Consider the following 18,463-nt stretch of genomic DNA (forward strand, 5'->3'; position numbering starts at 1 on the left):
TGCAAAGTGTTTGAACGAATAGACCCAACCGTTCCTCAGATGGCTTAAACATGGAAGCTGCTCACTAGTTATTTAATACAATTAAATTTAAAAATGTTCCCAAAAGATGGAAAAGATGACTGAAGAAAAAAAAAGTAGCTTAAGAGCAAATGACGTATCTTGAAGCGTCTTCTGCCTTAAAAACATAATACATTTGCAGAAGCCTAAAAAACATTGTGCACCTGATATGGATTAGATAGTAGTTAAGCCCTCCCATACACAGATTAAAATTGTCCAAATCTACCCATATCGACAGGTTCTGCTGACAGTCTAATGTGTATGGGTGCTCCTGACTGATGATGTCCAGGGAGATAAGGATCCAGCATGGCTGATTTAGGGCTAAAGATCCTTATGTTCTCATGATAAACATCCAGAGATGTCTGTTCCTATGAATCTATAATGATCAAGTATCATGTCTAATATATTAAATATTACAACATCTACATTGACAATTCCCAGAACCAACATCAACACACAACTACATTACCACTACCATTTTCAGCACATAAATACATCACCAGAACCACCATCAGTACATTAACAAATTCACTATCCGCACATGAATACATCCAGTAGAGATAAGAAAATCTTTAAAAGTTTGGATTGGCAAATGCCGCCAAACAGTTCAACGAACATATTCAAACTCCATTGAATTCAATGCGAGGTAAAGGCAAACGCATAGACAAAACCTTCAGGGGGGTCACAATTCTGCCAAAACAGCTCAAACTAGAGGCAGACACCAGGAAATGTGGCATCAATTGGCCCAGAGTACAAATAGTATAATTGTGCATCATGGATGCATGGGACAAGGCTTGGGACAAGCATTTCTAGTTTAAACATTGATCAGTAACAGGTGGATGAGTGACAGGTGGAGGCCTGGTGCTCTGAGAGATTTGCCAAATTAAGGCAAAACACATGAAGGAGACCAAACTTGGAGTTCAAACATTTTCAAAAATTATTGCCACACACCACTAAAGTGCATCAATTTCCCAAGAGTAGAAATAGTATCATTGAGCAGCATTTTGACAACTTCTGTTACTGGTCATGCTAGTTGACTCCCTTTTTTGGCAGCAGCAAAGCAGTATTATTATTGTTTATTGTTATAGCACCATTTATTCCATGGTGCTTTACATGTGAAAAAGGGTATAAATAATATAAACGAGTACAATAATCTTTAACAATACAAGTCACCGACTGGTACAGGAGGATAGAGGGCCCTGTCCATGAGGGCTCACAGTCTACAAGGGATGGGTGAGGGCACAAAAGGTGAGGGTTGAGCTGGTCGTGCAGCGTTATGGTGGAATGATGGTTACTGTAGGTGTTAGGCTTGTTGGAAGAGGTGGTTCTTCAGGTGCCTTTTAAAGGTTTCCATGGTAGCTGAGAGTCTATTATGTTGGTGTAGATAGTTCCTGAGTAGAGAGGATGCAGGGGAGAAATCTTGTATGTGATTTTGGGAAAAGGAGATAAGAGGAGAGTAGAGAAGGAGATCTTGTGAGGATCGAAGGTTGCGTGCAAGTTGTGGATGGCTTTGTATGCCATGGTTAGGCTTTTGAACTAGAGTCTCTGGGTAATGGGGAGCCAGTGAAAGGATTGACAGAAAGCAGAGACCAGGGAATAGCGGGGAATAGGTGGATTAGTCAGGCAGCAGAATTTAGGATAGATTGGAGGGGTGCATAACTGTTAGAAGAAAGGCCACAAAGCAGGAGGTTGCAGTAGTCGAGGTGGGAGATGATGAGTGCATGGACTAGGGTTTTCATAGATTCTTGATTACGGAAGCAACGAATCTGGGAAAAATTTTTGAGTTGAAGTCAGCAGGAAGTGGAAACTGCATAGATATGTGTTTTGAAGGACAGATCAGAGTTCAGGGTTACCCAGATGAAGCAAGCTTTCAGGATGCCCTCATCTATGCCTTGTAGATGAGGGCCAGAAAGAGCATTTGCTCCTTTGGATGGCAAATGTTGCATCAAGTGACCTCTTTTATTTTTCCTCCAATTTAACATCGTACACCGTGCAGTCTTCAGAGGTGGCACTCCAATTAACCTTTTTTTCCCCCATGTCAAAACTCTCCAACCACTCAACTTACTGTGTGGAACCACAGATCGGCGAGTCTGCAGAGCTATTCACAAATTCTATTTCATGGGCATCAGAGGACTGCTCTTCAGTTGGTTCCGGGGCTGGACAAAGTAGGGATCGAGCAGAATCCAGACTTTCGTCACCAGACGTTAACCCCTGGGGATGGAGGTGATCCTGATGAGATTTAGATACCCTAGGCCCAACGGACTGAACTGTGTTGTACACTGCATCCTCAACCACAACTTTGGCTGTGGCCAGCAGCGGTTGTGTGTCCCGCGTTCTCATTTTGTGTTGATCAGATGCTTCCACAGGTCCAGTTTTGGCAACATATCATACCGGGACCCGTTGAAGCATCTGATCGACGTGAAGCAGCCGTCGTCCTCCACTACTCATGCTCCTCTGCATCCATGTACTATTTGCATTGAATAAAGAAAGGATTGTTTTACTGCATCATGGAGTGCCACCTATTTTTTCCTCCTTGGCCTGGACTTTGTACGGTCCTGCTGCGATGATGACTATTCTAATCCACAGCTCATCTCTGCAGATCTCCATCTTCTCCATCTTCTCCAGACTTCTTCAGTACATTCTGACACTCTTAAAAATAACAGTGTCATTATGTTCCCGAATAAAAAGAACCACCTATGTTGTGTCTTAAATACGTAACGCTGTGAACCCAAATAAATAACTGCCCCTTGCCGTTATCTGTGTGCAAAAAATGACCACACACTGCTCCTTTTCCAAAGTTCTCCCACCTCACATCTTTTCCATAGTGATTCCATACCACGCTGACTTTTTTTATAGTTATCCCACACTACTCTCCCCTTTTTTCATAGTGATCCCACCCCCACGCTGTCCCTGTTTCATAGTGATCCCACCACACGCTGCCCCTTTTCAGGCATCCCACCCCACACTACCCCTTCTCCATAGTGATGCCAAGCTGCCCTTTTTCATAGTGATCCCAGTCCACACTGTCCCTTTTTCAGTCATTCCATCCCACGCTGTCCCTTCTCCATAGTGATGCCACGCTGCCCTTTTCCATAGTGATCTCACGCCATGTTGCCCCCTTTGCACAGTGATCCTACTCTATGCTTCCCCTTCTTCATAGAGATCCCATCACATGCTGCCTATTTGCCATAGTGATCCCACCACACACTGTACCTTTTTCAATCATCCCACCCCCACGTTGCCCCTTCTCCATAGTGATGCCACACTTCCCTTTCTTCCTAGTGATCCCATGCTAGGTTGTCCCCTTTTTTATAGTGATCCCACCACACGCTGACCATTTTTCTATAGGCATTCCACCCCGTGCGGCCCACATTTTTATAAGCATCTCATCCTATGCTGCTGTTCCTATTAGGCATCCCACCCCATTCTGCACCCTTTTCCTTAGTGATCCCACCCCATGAGGACCCTCTTTTTCATAGGCATTACACCCCATGTGGACCCCTTTTTTACAGACATCCCTCCCTATCCTGCCCACTTTTCCATTGTGATCCCACCCCTTACAAGTCCCTTATTCCATAGGCATCTCACCCCATGCATCCCGCTTTTTCATAAGCAACCCAACACATGCTGCTCCCTTTTCCATATTGGGCTACCACTTCTGTACACTGAGCAACCCACTCAAGGCTGCCCCCTGGATCTTCAACTAAATGAGTGTTTACTTGCTCCTGCCTCCAGAGATTTCTCCTCCTCTGTGGCAGTCTGCGCTAACGTCGGCAGCATGATGAGGTAAACTCATTGCGCTACTCTGACGTGTGATTTGGTGATCTGTATTAGTGACATAAAGACACTAAGTGCTCATACTCACTTGCGAGCAGCTCGGATGAGTCTCGCACGGCAATACCCGGCACTGCACCCGGCACTCAGGAGCGGAGCGTGCGGCTGCATGTATTCCTATGCGGCACACTGAACTTCAAGTCAAAAATGAAATAAATTTTATTCTTTCTGAAATATTTGTTTCTTCATTTCATATTCAAATCAATTTCGCACAACAAAGGACCATTAGGGTGCATAATGTGGGTATCATAATTCCAACGTTTCGGCTATTACATAAGCCTTTATCAAGTGATACCTAAATTTAGGTATCACTTGATAAAGGCTTATGTAATAGCCGAAACGTTGGAATTATGTGCCGGATTTTTTCTTGAGACTGTTTATATTTCTCCAGAGCACCTGTAATTATAACAGTGAGCTACTCCTTTAATTACTCTGTATTCCTATTCGGCCACATGCTCCGATCTGAGTTGCTCGCAAGTGAGTATGAGCCCTAATACTAAGGAATGCAGGGACACTCTGACCTGCAGTGGCAAATATGTGCCTGATTGGTTACATTAATTGCTGAAATAAGCTGTCACTGGCTGCCACCAGATAACTGCAGATAGCCTGCAGCAAGATTCAATGGCAGTTGGTACGTTGATTTCAGTTTGAACAGTAAGATTTAATGATAAAGATCTCAATGGTAAAATCTAAGTGTTCACCTCTGATGACTCAAATGCACAAGAACATAATAATAAACCAGAGAATCCCAAGGTTTGATTTTGTGAAGTGATATGACAAAACTGAAAAATGTCATGCCTATAGATCAGTGGTATATCTGAAAGGAAGAATGAAGCATATGCTGAAAAAAATCTTGTATAAAGTTAAGCATGGTGGTGGCCACCATTTTATTGAATATGCAGGAAAATCTAACATTACAATTTACGGTACTTTTTTTGTAAAATTCAAGACAATTTCAATTTACATTGAGTACATTTGCTAATCACTAGCTATGATTCCTCAGGGACACTGCCAAAGCTGGTGTCTGGCTATGCATTAGGTTTTCATGGCAGCGAAAGGTGTTCTAAGTACTAATCATGAAAGGGGTGAATAATTATAGGACTGAGGTAATCATGAAAAGTAGCATTTTGTGTTTAATTTAGAGAAACGCCTTATTATAATAATTTTGTTGAGCTAGTTACATTGTTCTTGTTTAATTGATTTACTAAAAAACATCAACAAGAATCAAGTAACCTGAGGGGTTCAATGTATAAAAAAAGGAAAACTCTAGTAAAAACAATACCTTCATTTCATCACTTTTACAGCCATCTTGACAGCTTGAAAACATTACAATGGAACCTGCAAGAAAATGCTATAATCAAAAGCACCACTGATAAATAACCAGTATAAGCATAATAAATACTTAGGGTCAAAATAGGTATTCACAGATAGGTGTGACCAGATACATGAATTCAGTAAAGAAAGGGAACCCAATATATGAGATATTACTCACTAAATAGGTTTTAAAAACTGGGAGATTAGTAGACAACTCTATGCTAAACCTTTTATTGTGACTCTGCCTGACCTCTGGGACCCTGGATCACACAGCATACCCCTGTGTTGTAACAGATCTGTGGATCATGAACCATAAGTGTGAAATCACTGTTTTTTAATCCTGTTCTGTAACAATATCAGGAATATTTGCAGATACCATTGTCTTCAATAACATTTTCCTGTATTTTCACTATTATACTTGCTTTGTGATATACGGCATATACTCAAAATAATATAATTTACTGCTATGATGTCCCGTCACACAGTATGTCACCACAGAGTCCACCACACAGTATGATGTCTCCACATAGCCCACCTCCAAAGTATAATGTCACCACAAAGCCCCTCACACATTATAATGTCCCCTCACACACTGTCACCAAAGAGCCCACCACACAGTATGATGTCTCCACATAGCCCACCTCCAGAGTAAAATGTCCCCACAAAGAGCCTCACACAATATGATGTCCCCTCACACAGTATGTTACCACAGAGCCCCTGCACACTATGATGGCCCCACACTGCCCCCTTAAACAGTATGATATCCCCAAGCAACCTCCATACTTAGTATAATGTCCCCACGAAGTCCCCCTATTTCTGTACAGTATGATGTCCCCAGACAGCCCCCCACACCGAATTATGTCCCCACACAGCCCACTTACATGGTATGATGTCTCTTCAGTTTCCCTCAATGTACTGTCAATTAAAAAAAATAATTAAAGCAAATCCGCTAACCCAATTCCCCTATAGCTCTGGTCTGTGCTGTATGCTGAAGCATAGCGAGCTCAATGTGGTGATGTTGTTGCACCTGCTGCTGTGATCTCACATGTATAGGCTCAATGATGGAAGAAGGGGCTCACAACTCCATGTTCCATCAGTGTTTTCACTGGTATCTGTATTCCATCCATTAAACATTGCTTTTCTTTCAAGTTTATACACTGCAGCAGTCTTTACTGGAATTCTGGAGGTAGTGTTGCCATAGTAAGAAAAAAAAAGGGGATAACAAAATATTGGGAAAATGAAGTTTAAATTATTTAAATAATTGTAAGGCTAAATTAAGGCATCCATTTTTCTCACATATGAGAAAAATGGACCAGCTATTTTGATCAGACCCTCCTGAGAGTTTGATCAGCGTTTGGTCCAGGTGTCGTCAGTTTTAAAGAAAAAAAAAAGTTTCTCCCCCACTTCCTTTCTAACAGTCCAAGAAAAATCTTACCATCATCGGATGTCATCAGAGTGTGATCCGTTTTTTTCACAGACTCATAGACTTGCATTGCTGATTTTGATCCGACCCTTGAACGTGTCTCCGTGATTTTCCATGGACGGCAGAAAATATTGGACAACTAAATGGCCCCATACACTATTCCAAGTATGATTGCGATATGTGGAAAACACGAATACCACTTGCAGGAGAAAAACTGACTCCTGAATAAGGCCTAACAGATAACGAAGCACTTTGGAAGAGTACGTTTAGAGTAATGAAACTCTGTCCTCTCTGCTTCTGCCATTCAGAAGCATGTTGGGAAATGTATTCTGCACTAGTTAAAATAAATTAGAGGGGAAGAATAAATCAAAATGGAATCATAGAATGTTAGAGTTGGAAGGGAGCTCCTGAGTCACAGTGTCCAACCCCCTGCTCAATGCAGGATTCATTAAACCATCTCAGATAGATGTCTCTACTAAAGATAGGCAAAGGTATAAACAAGCTTGGGAATTCCTTAATAAAGCATTGGCTATTATTAAACAGACACAATATTTTGCTGGAGTGCTACTTTAATATTCAGTTCAGTTTTCACTTTTAAAGATGCACGTGGTGCAATGCTATAATGTGCAGTGTGTCTATTCCCTTTATTGTCCCATGTATAAGCAGTACTCCTGTATGTGGAAGAGCATTTGTTTTCTCTTGTACATTTCCATTTGTGCAGATTGATTTTAGAAAGGGAAACACTGTAATATAATTGCATTCACATGATATTGAGTTTAGACAATTAGGCTGATTTTCACTATATTACATCACTAAATTATCGTTAATCCAACTAAAAGATTTGTTTTGAGCAAAGAATTATCAGGGAATTGTTAAACTACAGTACAAAGTACTGCAATTTAATGGAAATTGAAAAGTGGAAAAAAATATCAATATTTTGCTTAGATTGAGCGTGGTCTTGTATTTGTTGCATGTAGAGACAAATGTTATACCTTCAGCTATAGCTATTATTAAAGGGATTGTCAGGGCTATATTGAAAAGTCTGCAGTTACCCTGACTGCAGACTGCCCAATTGGGAAAGATTATGATGCACTTTCATGATAGCCCTTTATTCCCTACTAGATTGTGGCCCGATTCTAACGCATCGGGTATTCTAGAATATGCATGTCCCCGTAGTATATGGACAATGATGATTCCAGAATTCGCGGCAGACTGAGCCCGACGCTGATTGGTCGAGGAAACCTTTATGACATCATCGTCGCCATGGCAACCTTTATGACATCTACGTCGATACTGTGCCTGTCGCTGATTGGTCGAGGCCTGGCGGCCTCGACCAATCAGAGACGCGGGATTTCCATTATGACATCATCGTCACCATGCTGTGCCCGTCGCTGATTGGTCGAGGCCTGGCGGCCTCGACCAATCAGAGACGCGGGATTTCCAGGACAGACAGACAGACAGACAGACAGACAGACGGAAAAACCCTTAGACAATTATATATATAGATGTGGGTGGTTGATCACGAGACCATTAATATGCAATTTGCATGCTTGCGGTCACTTGTTGACTAGTCTCATTCAACTTCTCTCATTTCTCGTTCATTAAGAGAAACCAAGCGAGTCTAGGCAACAAATGACCAGAAGTATGCAAATTGCATATTAAGGTCTTCGTGATCAACCACTCACATAGGGAATAAAGAGGAGTCATAACAATTCGATTTGGAAAGAATATTTATTTGATAGTTCTAGTGAGCATCATTATTTCCTTGCAGAAGGATTTCATAGATTTCTACGTAGTCTTTATACTTTCAGTTCTTACCGGCTGGAAAACTGTAGCTGATTAAAGACCTTTGGTCATGATTAGTGTTGAGCGATACCGTCCGATACTTGAAAGTATCGGTATCGGAAAGTATCGGCCGATACCGGCAAAATATCGGATCCAATCCGATACCGATACCCGATACCAATACAAGTCAATGGGACTCATGTATCGGACGGTATTCCTGATGGTTCCCAGGGTCTGAAGGAGAGGAAACTCTCCTTCAGGCCCTGGGAACCATATAAATGTGTAAAAGAAAGAATTAAAATAAAAAATATCGCTATACTCACCTGTCCGACGCAGCCGGGACTTCAGCGAGGGAACCGGCAGCGTTGTTTGTTTAAAATTCGCGCTATTACTTGGTTACGTGAATTCCCGGCTTGTGATTGGTCAGGTCGGCCATGTTGCCGGGACGCGGACCAATCACAGCAAGCCGTGACGAAATTACGTCACGGCTTGCTGTGATTGGTCCGCGTCCCGGCAATATGGCCGCCCTGACCAATCACAAGCCGTGACGTCACGGGAGGCTGGACACGCGCTCATTTTAAAATGGGCGCGTGTCCAGCCTCCCGTGACGTCACGGCTTGTGATTGGTTGCGCCGCGGTCAACCAATCACAAGCCGGGAGGCTGGACGCGCTCATTTTAAAATGGGCGCGTGTCCAGCCTCCCGTGACGTCACGGCTTGTGATTGGTTGACCGCGGCGCAACCAATCACAAGCCGGGAGGCTGGACGCGCTCATTTTAAAATGGGCGCGTGTCCAGCCTCCCGTGACGTCACGGCTTGTGATTGGTTGCGCCGCGGTCAACCAATCACAAGCCGGGAGGCTGGACGCGCTCATTTTAAAATGGGCGCGTGTCCAGCCTCCCGTGACGTCACGGCTTGTGATTGGTTGCGCCGCGGTCAACCAATCACAAGCCGGGAGGCTGGACGCGCTCATTTTAAAATGGGCGCGTGTCCAGCCTCCCGTGACGTCACGGCTTGTGATTGGTCAGGGCGGCCATATTGCCGGGACGCGGACCAATCACAGCAAGCCGTGACGTAATTTCGTCACGGCTTGCTGTGATTGGTCCGCGTCCCGGCAACGTGGCCGACCTGACCAATCACAAGCCGGGAATTCACGTAACCAAGTAATAGCGCGAATTTTAAACAAACAACGCTGCCGGTTCCCTCGCTGAAGTCCCGGCTGCGTCGGAGAGGTGAGTATAGCGATATTTTTTATTTTAATTCTCTCTTTTACACATTTTAACATTAATGTTGTTGCGATACCCGATACCCGATACCACAAGAGTATCGGAATCCCGGTATCGGAATTCCGATACAGCAAGTATCGGCCGATACCCGATACTTGCAGCATCGGAATGCTCAACACTAGTCATGATGCAATAGCACTCATTGATATAACTCAGTTTCATGATGAGCTTAGGTTAAAATACAGTATATCTTTCAGCCACTTATGAGGTGTATTCAGTGTCCGTTTACAATATGAACACATGTTGGTGTCTCCTTCTGTTTTAGAGTCTTTTTGGGCTCTTTTTAAGAAATTTAGGTATTCGGTAATGGCAAGTACCCACGCTGCTGGTAGTATGTCCACAAAAGAATCCAATATGATGTAAAAGGTAGCAGTGCAGTTGTAATTTATTAACGATGAGTTTGTAAGTGTTCTCACTTCTTCATCAAGAAAACCGCAAGCATGTGTTAAACTCTGAAAAAGGGCCAAAACCCTCATGACTATTTTATCATCCACTGCTTACTGTGAAAGCCACTTTTAAAATTGACACCGTTCCTTTTTTTTCAAATAAGACATGTGAGACTTTATATGGGATATTTTAAAAAGCCTTTTAGCCATTTAATAATAATAATAATAATAATCTTTATTTATATAGCACCAACATATTCCGCAGCGCTTTACAGTTTAACAGTTTCAAACACAACAGTCATAAGTAACAATGTTAACAATACAATTAAAGCAAAATAAGACGACCCTGCTCGTGAGAGCTTACAATCTACAATGAGGTGGGGGAGATACAAAGTACAGGTGTGTATTTACAATGATGTATTTACAATGATGGTCCAGCCATCTTCAGGCGGTGGGGGATAGATGGAAGTAGTGAATGGGCTACACACACAAACATAAAATGACTTTGATTAGGGAACATGATAGGCCGTTCTGAACAAATGTGTTTTGAGGAAACGCTTAAAACTATGCAAATTGTGGATGGTCCTAACATCTTGGGGTAGAGCATTCCAGAGGATTGGCGCAGCATGGGAGAAGTCTTGGAGTCGGAAGTGGGAGGTATGGATTAGTGCAGAGGTTAGTCAAAAGTCGTTTGCAGAGCGCAGTGGTCGGTTAGGCCGATAGATCGAAATGAGGGAGGAGATGTAAGGGGGTGCCGCACTATGGAGAGCTTGGTGGGTGAGAAAAAGTACTTTGAATTGTATCCTGTAATGAATGGACAGCCAGTGTAATGACTGGCGAAAAGCGGACACGTCCAAGTACCGATTGGCTAGATGGACAACCCTAGCTTCTGCATTACGCCTGGAGAGGGGATAGTTGAGTGAGAGTGAGGCCAATTAGTAGAGCATTGCAGTAATCAAGGTGGGAGTGGATCAGGGCGACAGTGAGGGTTCTTGTTGTTTCCATGGTGAGAAAAGGGCGGATTCTAGAGATGTTCTTTAGGTGTAAGCGGCAAGAGTGGGCAAGAGATTGTATATGGGATGTGAAGGAGAGATCGGAGTCAAACATAACACCCAGTGTTATGGTTCTCAATGGCAAGAGAACATAGCCCAGCAAACATACGAACTAGCTCTTGGAAGGATGGAAACTAAACTGACCATGAACTAAACCTGCCGCACAACTAACAGTAGCCGGGTAGCGTAGCCTGCGTTTTATCCCTAGACGCCCAGCGCCGGCCGGAGGACTAACTAATCCTGGCAGAGGAAAATATAGTCCTGGCTCACCTCTAGAGAAATTTCCCCGAAAGGCAGACAGAGGCCCCCACAAATATTGGCAGTGATTTTAGATGAAATAACAAACGTAGTATGAAAATAGGTTTAGCAAAATTGAGGTCCGCTTACTAGATAGCAGGAAGACAGAAAGGGCACTTTCATGGTCAGCTGAAAACCCTATCAAAATACCATCCTGAAATTACTTTAAGACTCTAGTATTAACTCATAACATCAGAGTGGCAATTTCAGATCACAAGAGCTTGCCAGACACAGAAACGAAACTACAGCTGTGAACTGGAACAAAATGCAAAAACAAACAAGGACTAAGTCCAACTTAGCTGGGAGTTGTCTAGCAGCAGGAACATGCACAGAAAGGCTTCTGATTACAATGATGACCGGCATGGAAGTGACAGAGGAGCAAGGCTAAATAGCGACTCCCACATCCTGATGGAAACAGGTGAACAGAGAGGATGATGCACACCAGTTCAATTCCACCAGTGGCCACCGGGGGAGCCCAAAATCCAATTTCACAACAGTACCCCCCCCCTCAAGGAGGGGGCACCGAACCCTCACCAGAACCACCAGGGCGATCAGGATGAGCCCTATGAAAGGCACGGACCAAATCGGAGGCATGAACATCAGAGGCAGTCACCCAAGAATTATCCTCCTGACCGTATCCCTTCCATTTGACCAGATACTGGAGTCTCCGTCTGGAAACACGGGAGTCCAAGATTTTTTCCACAACGTACTCCAACTCGCCCTCAACCAACACCGGAGCAGGAGGCTCAACGGAAGGCACAACCGGTACCTCATACCTGCGCAATAATGACCGATGAAAAACATTATGAATAGAAAAAGATGCAGGGAGGTCCAAACGGAAGGACACAGGGTTAAGAATCTCCAATATCTTGTACGGGCCGATGAACCGAGGCTTAAACTTGGGAGAAGAAACCCTCATAGGGAAAAAACGAGAAGACAACCACACCAAGTCCCCAACACAAAGCCGAGGACCAACCCGACGCCGGCGGTTGGCAAAAAGCTGAGTCTTCTCCTGGGACAACTTCAAATTGTCCACTACCTGCCCCCAAATCTGATGCAACCTCTCCACCACAGCATCCACTCCAGGACAATCCGAAGATTCCACCTGACCAGAAGAAAATCGAGGATGAAACCCCGAATTACAGAAAAAGGGAGACACCAAGGTGGCAGAACTGGCCCGATTATTGAGGGCAAACTCCGCTAAAGGCAAAAAAGCAACCCAATCATCCTGATCTGCAGACACAAAACACCTCAAATATGTCTCCAAGGTCTGATTCGTCCGCTTGGTCTGGCCATTAGTCTGAGGATGGAAAGCAGACGAGAAAGACAAATCTATGCCCATCCTAGCACAGAATGCTCGCCAAAATCTAGACACGAATTGGGTACCTCTGTCAGAAACGATATTCTCCGGAATACCATGCAAACGGACCACATTTTGAAAAAACAGAGGAACCAACTCGGAAGAAGAAGGCAACTTAGGCAGGGGAACCAAATGGACCATCTTAGAGAAACGATCACACACCACCCAGATGACAGACATCTTCTGAGAAACAGGAAGATCCGAAATAAAATCCATCGAGATGTGCGTCCAGGGCCTCTTCGGGATAGGCAAGGGCAACAACAATCCACTAGCCCGAGAACAACAAGGCTTGGCCCGAGCACAAACGTCACAAGACTGCACAAAGCCTCGCACATCTCGAGACAGGGAAGGCCACCAGAAGGACCTTGCCACCAAATCCCTGGTACCAAAGATTCCAGGATGACCTGCCAACGCAGAAGAATGAACCTCAGAAATGACTTTACTGGTCCAATCATCAGGAACAAACAGTCTACCAGGTGGGCAACGATCAGGTCTATCCGCCTGAAACTCCTGCAAGGCCCGCCGCAGGTCTGGAGAAACGGCAGACAATATCACTCCATCCTTAAGGATACCTGTAGGTTCAGAATTACCAGGGGAGTCAGGCTCAAAACTCCTAGAAAGGGCATCCGCCTTAACATTCTTAGAACCCAGCAGGTAGGATACCACAAAATTAAACCGAGAGAAAAACAACAACCAGCGCGCCTGTCTAGGATTCAGGCGTCTGGCGGACTCAAGATAAATTAGATTTTTGTGGTCAGTCAATACCACCACCTGATGTCTAGCCCCCTCAAGCCAATGACGCCACTCCTCAAAAGCCCACTTCATGGCCAAAAGCTCCCGATTCCCAACATCATAATTCCGCTCGGCGGGCGAAAATTTACGCGAGAAAAAAGCACAAGGTCTCATCACGGAGCAATCGGAACTTCTCTGCGACAAAACCGCCCCAGCTCCGATTTCAGAAGCGTCGACCTCAACCTGAAAAGGAAGAGCAACATCAGGCTGACGCAACACAGGGGCGGAAGAAAAGCGGCGCTTAAGCTCCCGAAAGGCCTCCACAGCAGCAGGGGACCAATCAGCAACATCAGCACCCTTCTTAGTCAAATCAGTCAATGGTTTAACAACATCAGAAAAACCAGCAATAAATCGACGATAAAAGTTAGCAAAGCCCAAAAATTTCTGAAGACTCTTAAGAGAAGAGGGTTGCGTCCAATCACAAATAGCCTGAACCTTGACAGGATCCATCTCGATGGAAGAGGGGGAAAAAATATATCCCAAAAAGGAAATCTTTTGAACCCCAAAAACGCACTTAGAACCCTTCACACACAAGGAATTAGACCGCAAAACCTGAAAAACCCTCCTGACCTGCTGGACATGAGAGTCCCAGTCACCCGAAAAAATCAAAATATCATCCAGATACACAATCATAAATTTATCCAAATAATCACGGAAAATGTCATGCATAAAGGACTGAAAGACTGAAGGGGCATTTGAAAGACCAAAAGGCATCACCAAATACTCAAAGTGGCCCTCGGGCGTATTAAATGCGGTTTTCCACTCATCCCCCTGCTTAATTCGCACCAAATTATACGCCCCACGAAGATCTATCTTAGAGAACCACTTGGCCCCCTTTATGCGAGCAAACAAATCAGTCAGCAGTGGCAACGGATATTGATATTTAACCGTGATTTTATTCAAAAGCCGATAATCAATGCACGGCCTCAAAGAGCCATCTTTCTTAGCCACAAAGAAAAAACCGGCTCCTAAGGGAGATGACGAAGGACGAATATGTCCCTTTTCCAAGGACTCCTTTATATATTCTCGCATAGCAGCATGTTCAGGCACAGACAGATTAAATAAACGACCCTTAGGGTATTTACTACCCGGAATCAAATCTATGGCACAATCGCACTCCCGGTGCGGAGGTAATGAACCAAGCTTAGGTTCTTCAAAAACGTCACGATATTCAGTCAAGAATTCAGGAATCTCAGAGGGAATAGATGACGAAATGGAAACCACAGGTACGTCCCCATGCGTCCCCTTACATCCCCAGCCCAGCACAGACATAGCTTTCCAGTCAAGGACTGGGTTATGAGATTGCAGCCATGGCAATCCAAGCACCAACACATCATGTAGGTTATACAGCACAAGAAAGCGAATAATCTCCTGGTGATCCGGATTAACCCGCATAGTTACTTGTGTCCAGTATTGTGGTTTATTGCTAGCCAATGGGGTGGAGTCAATCCCCTTCAGGGGTATAGGAGTTTCAAGAGGCTCCAAATCATACCCACAGCGTTTGGCAAAGGACCAATCCATAAGACTCAAAGCGGCGCCAGAGTCGACATAGGCATCCGCGGTAATAGATGATAAAGAACAAATCAGGGTCACAGATAGAATAAACTTAGACTGTAAAGTGCCAATTGAAACAGACTTATCAAGCTTCTTAGTACGCTTAGAGCATGCTGATATAACATGAGTTGAATCACCGCAATAGAAGCACAACCCATTTTTTCGTCTAAAATTCTGCCGTTCACTTCTGGACAGAATTCTATCACATTGCATATTCTCTGGCGTCTTCTCAGTAGACACCGCCAAATGGTGCACAGGTTTGCGCTCCCGCAGACGCCTATCGATCTGGATAGCCATTGTCATGGACTCATTCAGACCCGCAGGCACAGGGAACCCCACCATAACATCCTTAATGGCATCAGAGAGACCCTCTCTGAAATTCGCCGCCAGGGCGCACTCATTCCACTGAGTAAGCACAGCCCATTTACGGAATTTCTGGCAGTATATTTCAGCTTCGTCTTGCCCCTGAGATAGGGACATCAAGGCCTTTTCCGCCTGAAGTTCTAACTGAGGTTCCTCATAAAGCAACCCCAAGGCCAGAAAAAACGCATCCACATTGAGCAACGCAGGATCCCCTGGAGCCAATGCAAAAGCCCAATCCTGAGGGTCGCCCCGGAGCAAAGAAATCACAATCCTGACCTGCTGAGCAGGATCTCCAGCAGAGCGAGATTTCAGGGACAAAAACAACTTGCAATTATTTTTGAAATTTTGAAAGCAAGATCTATTTCCCGAGAAAAATTCAGGCAAAGGAATTCTAGGTTCAGATATAGGAACATGAACAACAAAATCTTGTAAGTTTTGAACTTTCGTGGTGAGATTATTCAAACCTGCAGCTAAACTCTGAATATCCATTTTAAACAGGTGAACACAGAGCCATTCCAGGATTAGAAGGAGAGAGAGAGAGAAAGGCTGCAATATAGGCAGACTTGCAAGAGATTCAATTAAAAGCACACTCAGAACTGAGAAAAAAAAAAAAAAAAAAAAAATCTTCAGCAGACTTCTCTTTTCTCTCCTTTCTCTGTCAATTAATTTAACCCTTTTGGCCGGTCAAACTGTTATGGTTCTCAATGGCAAGAGAACATAGCCCAGCAAACATACGAACTAGCTCTTGGAAGGATGGAAACTAAACTGACCATGAACTAAACCTGCCGCACAACTAACAGTAGCCGGGTAGCGTAGCCTGCGTTTTATCCCTAGACGCCCAGCACCGGCCGGAGGACTAACTAATCCTGGCAGAGGAAAATATAGTCCTGGCTCACCTCTAGAGAAATTTCCCCGAAAGGCAGACAGAGGCCCCCACAAATATTGGCGGTGATTTTAGATGAAATAACAAACGTAGTATGAAAATAGGTTTAGCAAAATTGAGGTCCGCTTACTAGATAGCAGGAAGACAGAAAGGGCACTTTCATGGTCAGCTGAAAACCCTATCAAAATACCATCCTGAAATTACTTTAAGACTCTAGTATTAACTCATAACATCAGAGTGGCAATTTCAGATCACAAGAGCTTGCCAGACACAGAAACGAAACTACAGCTGTGAACTGGAACAAAATGCAAAAACAAACAAGGACTAAGTCCAACTTAGCTGGGAGTTGTCTAGCAGCAGGAACATGCACAGAAAGGCTTCTGATTACAATGATGACCGGCATGGAAGTGACAGAGGAGCAAGGCTAAATAGCGACTCCCACATCCTGATGGAAACAGGTGAACAGAGAGGATGATGCACACCAGTTCAATTCCACCAGTGGCCACCGGGGGAGCCCAAAATCCAATTTCACAACAACCCAGACAGCACGCCTGCTGCCAGGGTATTATGGTGCCACCCATGGAAAGGGAGATGTCAGATTTAGGGAGGTTAGTAGATGGCAGGAGCAGAAGAAGAACAGTTTTGGAGACGTTGAGTTTCAGATAGAGAGCGAACATGATGTTGGAGACTGCAGACAGACAGTCACTGGTGTTCTGTAGTACAGCGGGGGTAAGGTCAGGGCATGACATGTATAGATGTGTGTCATCAGCATAAAGATGGTACTGAAAGCCAAATCTGCTGATGGTCTGTCCAATTGGAGCCATGTAGAGAGAGAAGAGAAGGGGCTGAGGACTGAGCCCTGAGGTACCCTGACAGTGAGAGGAAGAGGAGACGAAGTGGAGCCAGCAAACAAAACACTGAAGAAGCGGTCAGAAAGATAGGAAGAGAACCAGGAGAGAGCAGTGTCCTTAATGCCTAGTGACTGGAGTCTAGAGAGTAGAAGAGGGTGGTCAACAGTGTTGAAAGCTGCAGAAAGGTCAAGAAGAATGAGCAGAGAGTGGTCACAGTTACATTTTGCTGTCAGAAGGTCATTGGTCACTTTGATGAGTGCAGTTTCTGTCGAATGTAGGGGGCGGAAACCGGACTGTGAAGGGTCTAGGAGGGAGTGAGTGGAGAGGTAATGGGTAAGGCGGGAGTAGACCAGGCGCTCCAAGAGTTTAGAGATGAAGGGGAGGTTGGAGACCGGTCTGTAGTTATTTGTGCAGGATGGGTCAAGGGCTGGTTTCTTTAATAGTGGAGTAATGATAGTGTTTGAAGGAGGATGGGAAAATGCCTGAGGAGATGGAGAGATTAAAGATTGTAGTTAGGTGAGTTGTGATGACTGGAGAGAGAGACTGGAGGAGATGAGAGGGAATGGGGTCAGTAGTGCATGTAGTCAGACGAGAAGGAGAGGAGCTTGGAGACTTCTTCTGTGATGGGATCGAATGTGGAGAGTGAGCCAGGGGAAATACAGGGAGGGATGGGAGTCACTGCACTTGGTGGCTGGGAGCAGATTTCCTGACGGATTTCCATTTTCTCTATATAGTGGGAGGCCAGGTAATCAGCACAAATGTCTGTGATAGGGGCTTGTGCTTTGGGTCTAAGGAGGGAGTGTGTCAGGACTCTGAACATTTTTTACCTTTTGTGCATTACTGCCCTTTTCCAAGATGGCGTCTCATGTGCACCGTGTCTTCCTGCTATAGAACTCCACCCCAGCCTTCAGTCTGTGCCTGAGACCCTGTGTTAACTATCGAGAACTCAATAAGGTAACCGTACGAAACCGTTACCCTTTGCCTCTGATTCCCAAATTACTGGAAAGAGTCTGTCATGCTAAGGTGTTCTCTAAACTGGATCTTTGTGGGGCTTATAATTTGGTGCGTATTCGTCCAGGGGATGAGTGGAAGACAGCATTCAGATGCCGGTATGGACATTTTGGATCTCTTGTAATGCCCTTCGCGCTTTGTAACGCCCCTGCAACATTTCAACACCTTGCTAATGACATTTTCAGAGATTTGTTGGACCAGTTTGTAATGATCTAT

The sequence above is a fragment of the Ranitomeya variabilis genome, chromosome 5 (genome assembly GCF_051348905.1).
Source record: "Ranitomeya variabilis isolate aRanVar5 chromosome 5, aRanVar5.hap1, whole genome shotgun sequence".
In the NCBI taxonomy this organism is placed as follows: Eukaryota; Metazoa; Chordata; class Amphibia; order Anura; family Dendrobatidae; genus Ranitomeya; species Ranitomeya variabilis.